The sequence below is a fragment of the Mytilus galloprovincialis genome, chromosome 14 (genome assembly GCF_965363235.1).
Source record: "Mytilus galloprovincialis chromosome 14, xbMytGall1.hap1.1, whole genome shotgun sequence".
Taxonomy (NCBI): Eukaryota; Metazoa; Mollusca; class Bivalvia; order Mytilida; family Mytilidae; genus Mytilus; species Mytilus galloprovincialis.
Window position 1 is genome coordinate 18,254,912 of NC_134851.1, and position 15,027 is coordinate 18,269,938.

At 31.7% G+C, this 15,027-nt stretch overlaps 1 long non-coding RNA gene across 1 annotated transcript; it reads left to right on the forward strand.

Moving 5' to 3' along the window:
• Window positions 1-7,807: 7,807 nt before the first annotated feature.
• LOC143059100 (uncharacterized) lies at window positions 7,808-13,513 on the forward strand. The gene is made up of 5 exons (XR_012973383.1): window positions 7,808-8,076; window positions 10,564-10,827; window positions 11,520-11,825; window positions 12,133-12,471; window positions 13,307-13,513. It is a non-coding gene; the product is annotated as an uncharacterized LOC143059100 (long non-coding RNA).
• Window positions 13,514-15,027: the final 1,514 nt, after the last annotated feature.

A 15,027-nucleotide genomic window follows, 5' to 3' on the forward strand; every position in this document is an offset into this window, starting at 1 on the left:
GGCAAGCTCTTAATTGTTTATTCATGGTATTTGTGCAATTGAAATTACAGTCGGAATGTTAGAAATATGCCAATATGAAAACTGTTGCTATGGTCTTGATATTAAATGAAAAGGCTTAGTTGCTGATCTTTTCGACTCGATATTTCCAGTTAAATCTTGCGGCTACTGTTTCTCATGTAACACTGCAAACTATATTTAGCACTATTTTGATCTGTTGTTATTTAATGACGCCATAATACATGTGATGTCACAATGTTTCCTTTAATACCTCATGTGGATTTCTCACTGATAAAAGGTTTTCTCTGAAATACATGTAAAAAACCTTCTTTTCTCAAATAGAATTATGTGAAAGGACAAGTTTTGAAAATTTGCACTTCATTGCACTCTAATTATATGATGAAAATGACTTTTACAGTAGTTTATAGTGGTTTCTACAGTATAAAATACCAGGTTTCCACTGGTATTAAGAATTAAGTATTTTGGTGTTTTTTTTTTATGAAATCTTCATTTTTGCATAATTTCTCTGTCAAAATGCACTTTTTGGCACCAGAAAATGTTATTGAATGCTTTAACAGGGTCTGTGTATTATAATTTAAGGTTATCTTTAGATGTTTTGTCCTTCTTTTGACTAGTGAAGGTATACTGGAAGAAATTAATTATGCATACACATTGTATTCAAAATAAATAAATATAGCGATGAAAGGTCATTGCCTTATAGTGCTGAAACAACTTTATTTTTTTTCAGAAATGGACAAAAATACACAGATTTATTCAAAATGTCATACCGATGAAGATCACATAAAAATATTTGGAAAAATCAGAACTATGGATTTCAATATGGGACAGCATCCCTAATGCGCCTCGAAATGAGGAACTCAAAAGTCACGTGTAAAGAAAAAAATCTCTGTGTAGTGATATTGGACATGTTTCTATTTTTTACAAATGACTGAACTTAACCATTTGTGGTGATTAGGAAAGAAGAGGAACATAGAATAAATGTGTAAAAACTATGGAGCTATTAAATGTGTTCAAAGTATTAAATTTTCAAATACCTTATTGTGTTAAAAAGGTCATATTTTACCACAAGGAGCCGCATCACAAAAGGATGTCCGGGGTATGCTAATTTACGGAAAAAGTAATCTCACTTCGTACCCCGAAAATTTAACCACATATGTGAAAATGTCACAGCTTCGAAACGATCTATCATACATATCCAAGTTTACGATATGGACTGAGCTACAGGAAAAAACGTTACCATTACCGCGTATGTATAAACAATTAAAGATTTTGACCCATGTGTGGAAACTATTTGCAGATAACTAGATTTCAAACGTTTTTACTCATTTAAATGGATACGCGTATACCATGGCAACATGCCGTCGTCGTCATTGTTGTTCTAACAAAGATAACAGATATTTCTTAAAAAGACAGTATATCACATCATATACAGCTCCAACCACATCAACATAGAAAAAATCGACTCCTCCGTTAAGAAAATAGTTTGATTCTATGAAAGTGGGGGTATGCACTGCAGTTTTCCGGTGTTCCTTTGTTTTCTTAGTTCGTGTGTTTAAGTTTGTAACCCAGATTTGTATTATGTCAATATCGATTCATTACTTTTGAACACCGGTATACTACTGTTGCCTTAATATGAAAATCGTTCGAAGACCAATGCACACACAGCAACGCTGACCATACCAATCCCTACGTGACAACTTTGTTTTAGTTTAAGTTCATGCATTAATTTGGTAACTGCGATATTTGTCTCTTTTGGTAATAGAGTTATAGAATAAACATGAATTGCACATTTTTATACCGCACTTACATTGATCACAAGTGAATACAACGTAACAGCTATAATAAGGAAGTAAACAGGCAATAAAATACATGATTGAATATATGAATATATATATATATATGTATATATATATATACAGACTTAACAAATTGCACAACTGGATACTGCTAATGATTTGGAATCACGTAAACATATAGGAAAACGTATGTTTGCAGGAACCATTAAGGAAACTAACACACAATGTCAAGATGTTTATATATTCGTTTATTGTAAGTCATAGGCATTTAATCATTACGTTAACTATTTAAGTCATATCAATTGATTTAGATTTGTAGATTACCAAACCGTTATTTTGTTTTCCTCTTTTATTATACGCTAGATGAGTCAAAAAAGTATCATGACTAATAATAATAATAGGGTAATCTTATAAACAAACATTTAAGATCGATGCCTCTGCTGGTGGACTATTAGTCCGCGAGGGTATCACCACCCCAGTAGCCAGTACTTTGGTACTGGCATGAAAATATGGATTTTTTGTGTTATTAAAATTTACTGAAACAGTTACAAAATGATAGAAATTATTATAAATTAAGGAATGTATCTCCCTCATGGAAAGCTCTGATTCCTTTCACGGATTTGGCTATACTTTTTGGACCTTATGGATTATAGCTCTTCATCTTTTATATAAGCTTTGGATTTCAAATATTTTGGCCACGAGCATCACTGAAGAGACATGTATTGTCGAAATGCGCATCTGGTGCAAGAAAATTGGTACCGTTAATTTTATTAAGACTGATATATTGAAAGTGTATTGCATTAGATGATTTGTATGTGTCATTTTGGTTATGACACAACGCAGATTTAATCATGATAATAAATTGTCACTTAATATTATGAAATACGTTTTGTTTTAGAGAAACTATAACAAGTAAGACGTTTCACTTCTCGAGACGATGAAACTTCAAAAACGTAAAATGAAAGCGTAAAACTTGCCGAGCGTTTTACATATTCACTAACCAGATACAGTGTTTGAATCTTGTTTCTAACAATGTTTAGATGAGGACATGTTGGTCATACGTCAATGAGACAGCAAACAAACTACAAAGGAAAAAAACACCATCAAGAGGTCATCATACTGTTTTAAACTATCACCATATATACCTTTACGGTATATCAAGCTCTCATTTGCCCTGTTTGATAAAAACGGGAAGACATTTTAAAGTGACAATCTTAAATTCACTAAACATTTGTAGATATAACAGACGCAATCACTGGCTAGGTAATTAACTTAGGACAATTACATCAACCCAATGTATTTCATTATCTGCAAATAAGTTCATTAGATAAAACAAAGTAATATAATATGTGAGGATTTACCGTGTTTTAGGTTCTTTATTTAAGTTTTGAACTAGTACTTTCCGATAGCAGAATGGTCTGCAAATTTATTTACTAAGGATGGAACACATAGTACGTGTCGACGCAGAATTGGAATTTGACAAAAAGAAATTAATATCGTGGCGTTAAACATTGAACCCTGTTTTGGAATGGATAATTTTAACTTATTTTGAAAGAAAGATAAAGAATCTATTAAATAAAGGCAACAGTAGTATACCTCTGTTTCTCTTTAAATAAAGGTTTGATGCAAAATGCGTCTTTTTTACTTGTTTGGCTTTATGACTATTTTGATCTGGGTGTCACTGATGAGTCTTGTGTAGACGAAACGCCCGTCTGGCATATTAAAATATAATCCAGGTATCTTTGATTACATTTAAAGCACTCAATAGCAACGGTTTAGTCAATGGACATAAGTTTTTTTTAGCAGATTCTATTTTCAAATGTTTCTTTTCTTGTCAAAATATTTTTTTTTATGTTTCAGCTGATTTGATTTGATTTTGCATTTCGAACTTCGTGTATCATTTGATGATTTTAAATTAACCACGAATCTTGTATTTAAGTTTGCCCACCACTGTACAGGTGATTGGGGAATACAAATAGGGTCACTTAGGTCTTATATCGACTATCTATCTACAGTAGAAACCTTGTCGAAGTGGGGCATCCGTTTGGCTGTGTTTGATATACAAGTTCGCAGCATTGACCGGTTAGATTAATAACGTAAAATCCGATGTTTCGACTAGAGATAGAGAGAGTCACGCTCTTAACAACCATTTAAATAACTTTTTGCAGGGTCCGTAGGTGGCCTGTTGAAAGGAAAAAAAAGGTTCGTTCTTATCTATTATGCCCTCTTTTTTAAATAGCAGTTTAAATATTGCCGACCTTCATGCAGTCCTATCACTATTGCGGCACCTAGACAGTCAACATTTGCTCACGTGAATTTTACATTTCACAATTCACCTCAAACGAACTAATACATGTAACTCACGTGACTATTTTCATGTGAATTTCACGTGAATTGAGATTTACATGATTCTCATGTGAAATATTACACATGAATTTCACGTGAACTTTTCTAAACAAAAATTGATATTTTTCATGATTTTGATAAAATTTTAAAATTCAGATGTTGTTTGAATTACTTTATTTTAAAAATTTGTGTGAAGTTCACGTGAACAAAATTCATGTGAACCTCACATGAAATTCACTTGAAATTCGAATGAGACTCATGTGAAACTCACATAAACTGATTTCCCGTGAGTTTCACGTATAAGCTCGTTTGAGGTGAAATTGATGTGAATTTTATGTGAGATTCACATGAATTTAACTTCGCGTGAAATTGATGTGAATTAAATTGGCATGTGTACACATTGTATGAATTAAATTTACATGTGTACACATTGTATGAATTGTAAATTTGTTCTCGTCCTGCACATGCAGAACATAATTTCCACTGGACGTTTAGCAACCAACAATGAATCAATCAATGTATAAGCCTTTGCGCAGCGATTGGTCAAAACTGCTTTCAGTCACCCCTTTTTACCTCATGCAATGATTAACTATATATATATACGTATTCTTTCAAGGTCAGTGTGAACTATTACCATTACTTGGCGTCTGTCATCCGTCATCCGATAAATTTTACAAAATTCTACTCCTTAGAAACAAGTATCTATAAATATCTACTTAATCTAGTTTGAACAAATAATCTGCTGATTCAGCTTGCTCTACAAAAGGTAATAAAGATCAAATTGAACATAGATTGCATGAACCTATTTTAAATTTGAATAAACTAAGTAATACGACTTCTTGTTCCCCTTTAAAAAAAAAGCAATTTTTGCTTTTATCTGCTTTTGTTTTAAAAATGTAAATAACAAAAATGATATGCAGGACAAAATTTGTAAATGCGTGGACAAATAGCTAAATGAGTCAACCGACAATAAGTAGACTTACTCTTAAGTTAATTTTTTTAGCAGTAATTTAGCTTTGATGGTTGAATCATATGTTTGTGATTTCGGCTATATTTTGAAAAACAATAATGGCAAAGGAAAAAAATGAGAAACTATGAACAGCTTTATTAGATCTAAATAGTCACCACTGTCAAATCACCAATCAATTTCAATCATAGTTTACACCATGTTTGTGTTTTGAATAAATACAATTGGAGATTGAGACTGTAAATAGCAAAGATTACCAGGAATCGTCATTTGACACCTTAAAGGATTTCAATCATTAAAAGGTAAATTTTAACCATTAGTTTCTATAACATGTAGGTCCTGAGTTATTTAACCATGATAACAGATAGACTGAAACATTGAAATGCAAAAATTATCACCTATATAAATCTAACAAATAAAATCGAAAATTGACAACGCAGTATATAACCACACGGATCAGTTGACATGATTTTACGGTAGGTCGGATTATTTTCAGTCTTGTTTTCTTGATTGCCATTTCGTTCGCAAAAAAGGCATTATTACATGAACATATATACACAATTTTAAAGAGCTTTCTAACTATGATCTGAAATTTATCATGGCTTATATATTCATTTTCTTTTGCCAGGCAGTGTGTCTGGTTGCTTCAGTTCTTATTTCTGACCGTAAATTTGCGAGAAGGTAATTATATTTCGGAACCATTATGCAGTATAATAAATTGTACAAACCTATTAAACAGTTAAAGGTAAACATTACATACATTGACAATTAAATCACTCATACAAGGTTTCATATTTTGTACATACTCATTCACATATGACGATTATTTGGCGCTCAACTCTCCTATTTGCATAATTTATCAACGAATAAAACCCAAAATTTACAACGAAATTCAGCTCAGTAAAGGAAATAATTTTGGTCTTTTATAACAGTTCTGGAGCGCTTCAGAAAAGTCTTCTTTTTTTCAAGATTCAATTACTTCCATACTGTACAAGTCTTGTAAAAGTATCTTTGAAAGTGTGTTACCGACTGAAGTTATATTTATGTTGAAGTCTTAAAAAAAAAGTAAATATAATACTATAAAAAGTTAGATGACAGTTACAAAAACAAATACAAGGTATATTTCTTTTTCTTACCGCCTATATATTTCTAGGAATATGATTGGTTAAAAGCGTCCACGTGGAGAACGTGTATATTTCATATTAGGTTAGTAGGGAGGCGGGGCTTATTTCATACTCGGTTAGTAGTGGTGTTACGTCCCTTTACATTCTATATTAGGTTAGAAAGGAGGCGGGGCTTATTTCATACACGGTTAGTACTGGTGTTACGTCCCTTTATTAAAACAAAATGGTACTGAGGATAAACTTAAAGCTTTCAACACACGAAGACATTCATTTGATGATCAAGATTTAAATAAGTTCATAAAACACATTCATTTTTTTGTAGGATCAATGTAAGTAATTTCTGAATGTTTACAGTATTGAATACTTGCTCATTTTGATAGGTAACTAGTCTAAAAGAGGGACGAAAGATACCAAAGGGACAGTCAAACTCATAAATCTAAAACAAACTGACAACGCCATGGCTAAAAATGAAAAAGACAAACAGAAAAACAATAGAAAACATGACACAACATAGAAAACTAAAGAATAAACAACACGAACCCAATAGTCTAAATTTCACACGCTTTCACCCCATATGGAATTTACTGACCCCATATATACCATATTAGTTCACTAGCACACTATGTAACTAAAAATTTTCAGGCGGTTATAGAAGTAATACTCCTCCAAGTTTAACTTTTCTGAACACTTTATACGACAACATCTTGCACACTGCAACATAAAAAATACGGAGTTGCCCGTAGTAAATAAATCTATTTCATTGTAAAGACTTGATTCGTAAAATTAATAGTATTTAAAGAACTACATGTAAGTTTAACGATTTATTGTAAACATACTTTGCATGACCAATCTCATTATCATATCTTAAAATTGCAGTCAGGTCCAATGTGTATACTAAGCTTGGTAGTTCAGCTGAAATGAAATGTCCACAGCATACAACAAGTTCGGAAACAGCCTGGTTTCGATCAGATCATATTTCGCAAATCTCTATTGGAAATGAATTGAATGAAAAAATAGATTCTAACCGTTTCAAGATTATAGGAAATAGCAGCTCTAAAATATATAACCTGAAGATTTTGAATATCATACAGTCAGATTTCGGAGAGTACTCATGTTCAATAACGGACAGAAATGTTTCGCAATTATTTACTTTGAATCTCATACAACTAAGTAAGTTTCTCTATGTATCAGTTATAACTTTGTGTTTTATTTTAAGATGCTTGAAACATCAATTTTAGTGAGCTTAACAGGATAATGGCATAATGTATATGTTTTGAAAATCATCTTGCTTTTTAATGGAGTGTATTATATTTAAAAATTAGTTTAAGCAAGTTATGAGCGCGGTACTGCATTTAGAGAAACAATGCAACATTTGAATTATTTAAAAATAGAAGCATACTTAGCAAATTTAACATATCCTTTAATTCTAGCTGTGTGAAAACAAAAACTTGATGTCAATATAAAGTTTAGTATCTTTGTGGGTGTAACGAATAATGAAAGATTATATTTTCAGGATCTCCAATAGGCATGCAAATCTATTCATTTCATAAAAATGAAGTTATATTCCACAGCAACATTGCAGGAAGCGATAGAATTACTGCAAATGAAGGAGAAACTATTCATCTTGTGTGTAATATTACCAGTGGTATACCCGAGGAAAATTTAATGTGGTTTTACAAAGGAAAAATACTTAATTTCGGAGGGCCTGGATCATTAAATTTGAAACTCACCTTATTGCCGAAGGATATCGGACGATATGTCTGCAAAGCAAATAGTTCTGCACTTGAAGAAGCTATGATAAAAACAGTCAACATTGACGTTCTCTGTAAGTCATCATATTTCCTTCTATTATTAATATTTCTAATGCAATTGAATGGACGTAGTAAATATGTCATAATAAATTATTCATGTCGGAGATTTTTATGTCCGACTATACGGTATGTATTTCTCTCATTGTTGAAGGCCTCACGGAAGCGTATAACTACTAACAACAACTTTATTTCAGCTTTGGTGAATAGTTGTCTCATTGACTATCACACCTCCTCCACTTTTGTTTAGACAATCAATTCTGCGTCTTTTACAGCTGTGCTTGTGAAAATCAAACAATAAATGCACTTGATTTTTTGTTGTTGAAAGAATGATTTTCATTTGAAACATATACCAAAAAATGGCAAATGATGAATATTTTTTGTCATTTACTATAAAATATTTTTGCTTTTGGGAACTTCAGCTACCTTGAGTCGCTTTCTAGAATTACATTTATAACGTAAATCATTGCGAATAATGGATGTCAGGTTTTTAATGAACAACTTCCTCTTTTGTTTTTATGTACCAACGTTTCACATTGTACGATGGTTAAACGGAAGTGTAAATTAATACAATTCAAAATTATACATTGTTTGTTCAGATCTGTTTCCGCATTGATCACGTGATTTACATAAACTACAAAAGTATAAAATAACACATTACAAAGTTTAGAAATAAACTTTCTATCATCACAAACCATTTACAGCTAAACGACAGATAATGTCATAGATAATCTTCAACTTCGTTTTGTATTTGGCCTTTTTAGCCTTTTGTAAATCGAGCGGTAATGATGAGTCTTTTGTAGACGAAGCGCGCATCTAGAGCAAATACCAAATTTCAATCCTGGCATCTATGATCAGGTTATTTATAAAAAGACAAGGAAATGTTAAAATTGAAAATAAAACGTCAATATAACATTGTGAAACAACGACTACGTGTAGCTGATTCATGTAATACAAATTCACATGTATTTGAAAATGAAAAAGATAATAAAGTTTTCGAACTTACATTTGAATGATCAATAAGCAAGGACGATATATTTTGAATTTCTATGAAAATGATTATGCAGCTTTTTTGTTGCTCCAACCACATTGAAAACGGGCATCAGTGTTTTTAATAACAAACTCGAGAGGACAAACAGTCTGAAATTTAGTTTTTGTTTATTCAAATATTAACACAAAATCAACTCTTAGGTATACTTTACCTTTTGTAATGTTTCATAAACACTTTTTAGGAGGACTACAAAATGTATTTGCTAAAGGGAAATACAGATTGATTTTCAAATATTGATTGACAGAAATTATTTGATGCCTTCGCGCTATTAATTGTAATAAAACATTAAAACCGTAAACAACACCTAGATCAACACCAATGCTAGTGGAGTTTATCGTTCATCTGCAAAGGAATCAAAACAAATATAAAATCCATGTAGGAGTTTATAATCACGCCCTTTGATCTCTGCTTTGCTTTTGTCTTTTGGCAATAGTACCAAATTTCCCTATTTTTATTTAAACTAACCAAAATCTTTTTTCTTAATCTGAAAATAAGTTCATAATTCTAATGAGCATCTTATGCATGTAGATGACCCATACTAGATTTGAGTGCTCTTTGTGTGGTTTTGTATTTTGCCTCTCCATTACCTACTGTATCACTAGCATGTCAACACTGAGGTTCGGCGAAGATGCGCTCGACTCAAATCTCAATTGACTAAATTTTTCAGTTTTCCTACCGATGGGTCGTTCTTTTTTCCGGACATTCCGGTTTTCGTTACCAATAAAGCTCATAAGTGATGAAATTTTACAATTGAAGTATAATTTATTTTCCGTCAGAAAAAAACAATATGCTTAACTGTCAGGTAGTAATCACCACATATGTACTATGTATTTATTCTCACTTAGGTCAAAACATGACGCGAAGACTTACAGAAAAGTCATAAACGTTCGTAGTGACACATTACTAGATTATTAATCTGAACATCATATTATTGCACTGTATACAATACTGACTACGATCATTACAAGACTGAAAGATGTTTTGATCTTTTTATAGACATATTCAAAACGTTAGTAATTACTTAACTTTTAACCAATTATGATTCAAGATTAAATTATATCGACATATTGAATTGTAATTTTTATATGTATCAATTATATAGTGAAATTATTCACTACTACAGTGTCACCTGCCAAATCCGACACCTGAGTATTCCAACATCCTGCTTTAACCGACATATTTTCATGGTCCAAAAATATTCCTATCCTTTCAGAAAAAAAATGAATATTACGACACCCTGCTTAATCCGACGTTTTTTTCTTTCTGGTCCCCCAGTGTGTTGAATTATGCAAATTATTACAAATGAATCAATTTTTTTGATATGAAGTTTTTTCAGATTTATAACAGTTTATTTTTTCTTTTTTCTTGCATTTGATATGTTTGATTTGATATTTTATCGTATTAATTAATTTCTACCACATATGTATAGTGCTGTCAATTTTCTCTTTGTTAGACAAGCCACGAGTATCACTCAGTGTAAACAGCACTTTACATATTGTGGAAGGAAGTTCATTGACTGCTTATTGCAATGTGAAGAGCAATCCGGAAATAATAAACGTAACCTGGTGGCGTACCTTCGATAATGATAATAAAACAATCAGTTCTGGAAAAATACTGCATGTGAATCTAGCCACACGACGGGATTCTGCAAAGTATGTTTGTGAAGCAGAAAATATAAAAGGACGCGGTATGGCTTATACAGAAATCATGGTTATGTGTAAGTTATCGGTATAAAAAAAAAAGATTATTTTTTTCTTTTTCTAGTACATTTCTACTACACATGATTTTTATATTGCTGTGATCACATTTAATTTAGATGAATCTTTATAAAATATGCACATTTCTATAAAAACTGAATGATCAATAAATATGACACGATACAGCTTCATATATGCGACGACTGCATTATATGCCAGGCTCCCTAATCAAATAAATTAGTTAGTATCAAATGGTACGGTTGTAGTTTTATATACATTGAATGCTTTAGTATTTTGAAATCATTAATTAATTAGAATGTATCTCCTTCAAAAGTATACTCTCGTCCGAATTCGTCTTCCATATGCTCTTCTTGAGACTTTCATCTCTTAAATGTTTATATTATGTAGTAAATGTTGAAAATGCGTTGGTCTCGAGCACAAGTGTCTAAAGAGATGAACAGTCATAATTGGCATCTTGTACAATAAAATTGATCTCGTTAAACTTGACAATTCGATATGACAATCGTCGATACCACACACATTGTATATAAAACAGTTACATTTCAATATATACTATTTATGCTTTGTTCAGAAATTTTACCTTTTTGCTGCTGTCTATTCCCGACTTATACTCATGAATGTATGCAAATTGCATTTTGACTTCAGTGGATAAAATGTTGTAGAACAGTTACAATCTAAGATCCTATTTCAGATGCTCCTGATATCAGCATTCAATATGAAAATTACACACAAAATTCAAAAAATAGAAAGCTGAAGTGTGTACCAAAAGGCTTTCCCGATGTGTACACTTTTTATAGTTGGGAGCACACATCCGATTTTGGAGACCACATTTGTTTGTTATCCGGTATAGCAGATGGTAGTTTACTATTGCCGGAAATAACAGATTCGTCGAAGCAATATCAGGATAACGGATATTATATGTGTACTGCAACTAATGGAATAGCTGACAGTAAAGGCGAAACAAATGGATCAGCTTATGTGTATCTTAGTATCACAGGTATGATATAATTATCATGTTTTAAGAGTTTTGTTGACATAGGATTGCACAATTTAGAAGAAAGTCAAAGAAGTGATGAATTTGAATAAAACAAAACGAGTCATACCAATTGATAAATATAATATTGAACATCATACATACATGTACTTAATATAGTGTATCGAAACATAACATTTGTTTTTGCAGTTTTTAAGTATATTCCATAGTGTAATTTATACATCATATATCTTATTTAGGGATAAAAAATATCTATATCAGTTACGATATTTACAAACTATGGTAAACATAAAACAAATTTAAATTTTAGGCATTCCAGTATTTCTTGCTGAAAACAAAAATATATACTACGGCGTTGTAAACGAACCTGCAGAAATAACTGTCAGTATTTTTAGTAATCCAAAGTATTCAGATGTTATCATAAAGTATAAAGATGGAAATAGGCTTTTAAGCAATGGTATTGGTATGAAAATGCGCGAACAACACATGTTTGTCACAGATGTTATCCATACATCAAGAGTACGAGTAAAATGTTATAGAACTACCTTTATAATAACCACGTTGAGATCTGATATGGTTCAAAACTACACTGTTTTCGTGCTGAATGATTATGGGAATAACCAGTTTCAAACAAGTGTCTTATTTGCAAGTAAGTTTCTTGAAATAATATGTATGATGATTTCTTGTTCGCTATCATAGCAAATGCCTCCATTTCTACCACATGGTAGTATATCCCTTTGAATGTATTATTTTATGATCTCGAAGCATTGCATCTTTCAGAAATTAGTTAAAAAGATAATATATAAATAACTTTTGGTTTTGATTTGGGGTATGGAATATGCATCCTTACCCTGTCAGTCAATCATTAACTGCATTTGTTAAAAGGTTTATCATGATTGGATATTGTAGCATGGTAAACATATTCTAAACATTCCTAAAAACCTGCGCTGAGTCTTGAACATGCAGTGAGGTATAAGAATTTGTCCAATAGTGAAATCATTGTACTGCCTCACAAAATACGATGGTTGTTTAGTAGTTGAGTATTTTCTATCAATTCGACCAATCAATTGTTTTTTTTAGTAACGGCCATTTAAAAACTTTGCAAAGCTAAATCAAATAAGCAAGTAAACACTGTAAAGATCCGACAATTCTGCAACAAATACAATTTAAAACATGGAAATGATCGCTATTTACTCGAATAATAATATAGATACAAACATGACATATTTTGATTTAAAAGATAGCAATAAATATTTACCGCTTATTGCATATAATTGTGATGCATCTCACAAGTTATCTAATAGACTACCTTGGCCGTATTTGCCACAATGTTTTAGAATTTTGGGTCCCTAATGCTCTTCAAATTAAGACGTGTTTGGATTTCTTACTATGGTGATTTGAGCGTCACTGTTAAGTCTTATGTAGACAAAACGCGCATCTGGCGTATCAAAATATAAGACTGGTACCTTTGATAACTATTTCAGGTTATCCAGATACACCTCTGAATTTCACCGTACAGCCAGTTGCAAAGTACGCAAGAATTGATTGGACACCAAACTTCAATGGTGGATTGAAACAGAACTTTTTCATAGAATATCGAAAACAAGACAGTAGTGTGTGGAAAACAGTTAATACATTAAACAATACACAAAATGTTAGAGTATCCTGGACTATTCAACATCTTCAGGCTGGGTTTTTATATGTCTTTAGAATGTTTGCTAGAAATAGAATTGGTGATAGTAACCGAACTAACGAAAAATTTTTAGAAATTAAAAGTATGTTAAAGTTTTAATTAGACATATGTATATTTAATCACATAGGTTTTCGATGCCACGGCTGGTGGAGTTTTATTTCCTCGAGGGTATCACCAGCCCAGTAGTCAACACTTCTGTGCTGACATGAGTTATTATTGATATGGTCATATTTATAAATTAACAGTTACAAATCTTTCGAATTTTTGGAATACTAAGGTTTTTTTTACCTTAGGAATAGATTACCTGAGCTGTATTTGGCAAAACTTTTAGGAATTTTGGTCCCCAATGCTCTTCAACTTCGTACTTTATTTGGTATTTTTTTAACTTTTTTTTTATTCGAGCGTCACTGATGTGTATTTGTAGTGAAGCGCGCGTCTGGCGTTAATACAAAATTTTATCCTGGTATCTATGATGAGTTTATTTATGATTATCGGATATTTCGACATAAGTAAATACGTTTAAAAAACCTATAACATAAAACAGTTGCAAAATTTTTCATTTGAACCGATATTTTAGAAATAAGAGGTAAATTCAGAATAGCGCCTTTTGTTATATATTTTTGACAAATCAGCTAAGCGGTTTTTATATTTAAAGCAGGCAAAATATTTTATCATAACAGATGGTAAATGCATAAGGTTTGCAACCCGTCAGTGATAACATTTGTCAATGTTAAATAAACTCTTTTATTCCATATTGATAAAATTTTAGTAGGTTTTTCTATATAAATGGGATTTTGAATACATAAGCATATTCACCTGCGTAAAAAGGATATTCTCCGCGCAAAACGTCGCGTGCTTTTACGTGTATAGTTTTGGTCAACACGTTTGATGTACAATTGGTTTTGGTAAATATTTTCCATAACATTCATTTCTCTCGGAATATGGAATAAAACATTAACTATCTTTTGTTTCGGTAAATATGTGGTTTAATTGAAATTTGAAAAACTGATATTCACTTCGACCGTTGGCCTAAGTGAATATCAGGTTTTCAAAATTCAATAAAACCACACATTAACCCCATCAAAAGACAGTAATTGTATAATATCTTTTTGTTATTCATCGATCATTTGATTTTATGTATTTAAAAAAAAAAAATAAGCATTGTTTTTTTTTCAGATGAAAACGCAGGATTTTCTTCCTATAATATTTTGTTTGGGTCTGCTTCTTTCATATTGGCATTCAGTATCGTCTTCACTGCGTATGGTATAAGAAGATGTCTTCGAAGAAAGATCCAGATTAATCACAGTTTTACTCAAACTTACAAAATTGAAGCAAGTCAATATGATGAAATCGACGAGAATCAAATAGTACATGTGCATGATGTAGAAACCGCTGCTAGCGATGTAATACCTGTCACAGATATAGACGGCGATTATGAACAACCCGAAAATTTTGTTATTATACAAAGAAGCAACAGTGACCAGAGGAATTTTCCGTCGGGAAGCAGCAGTG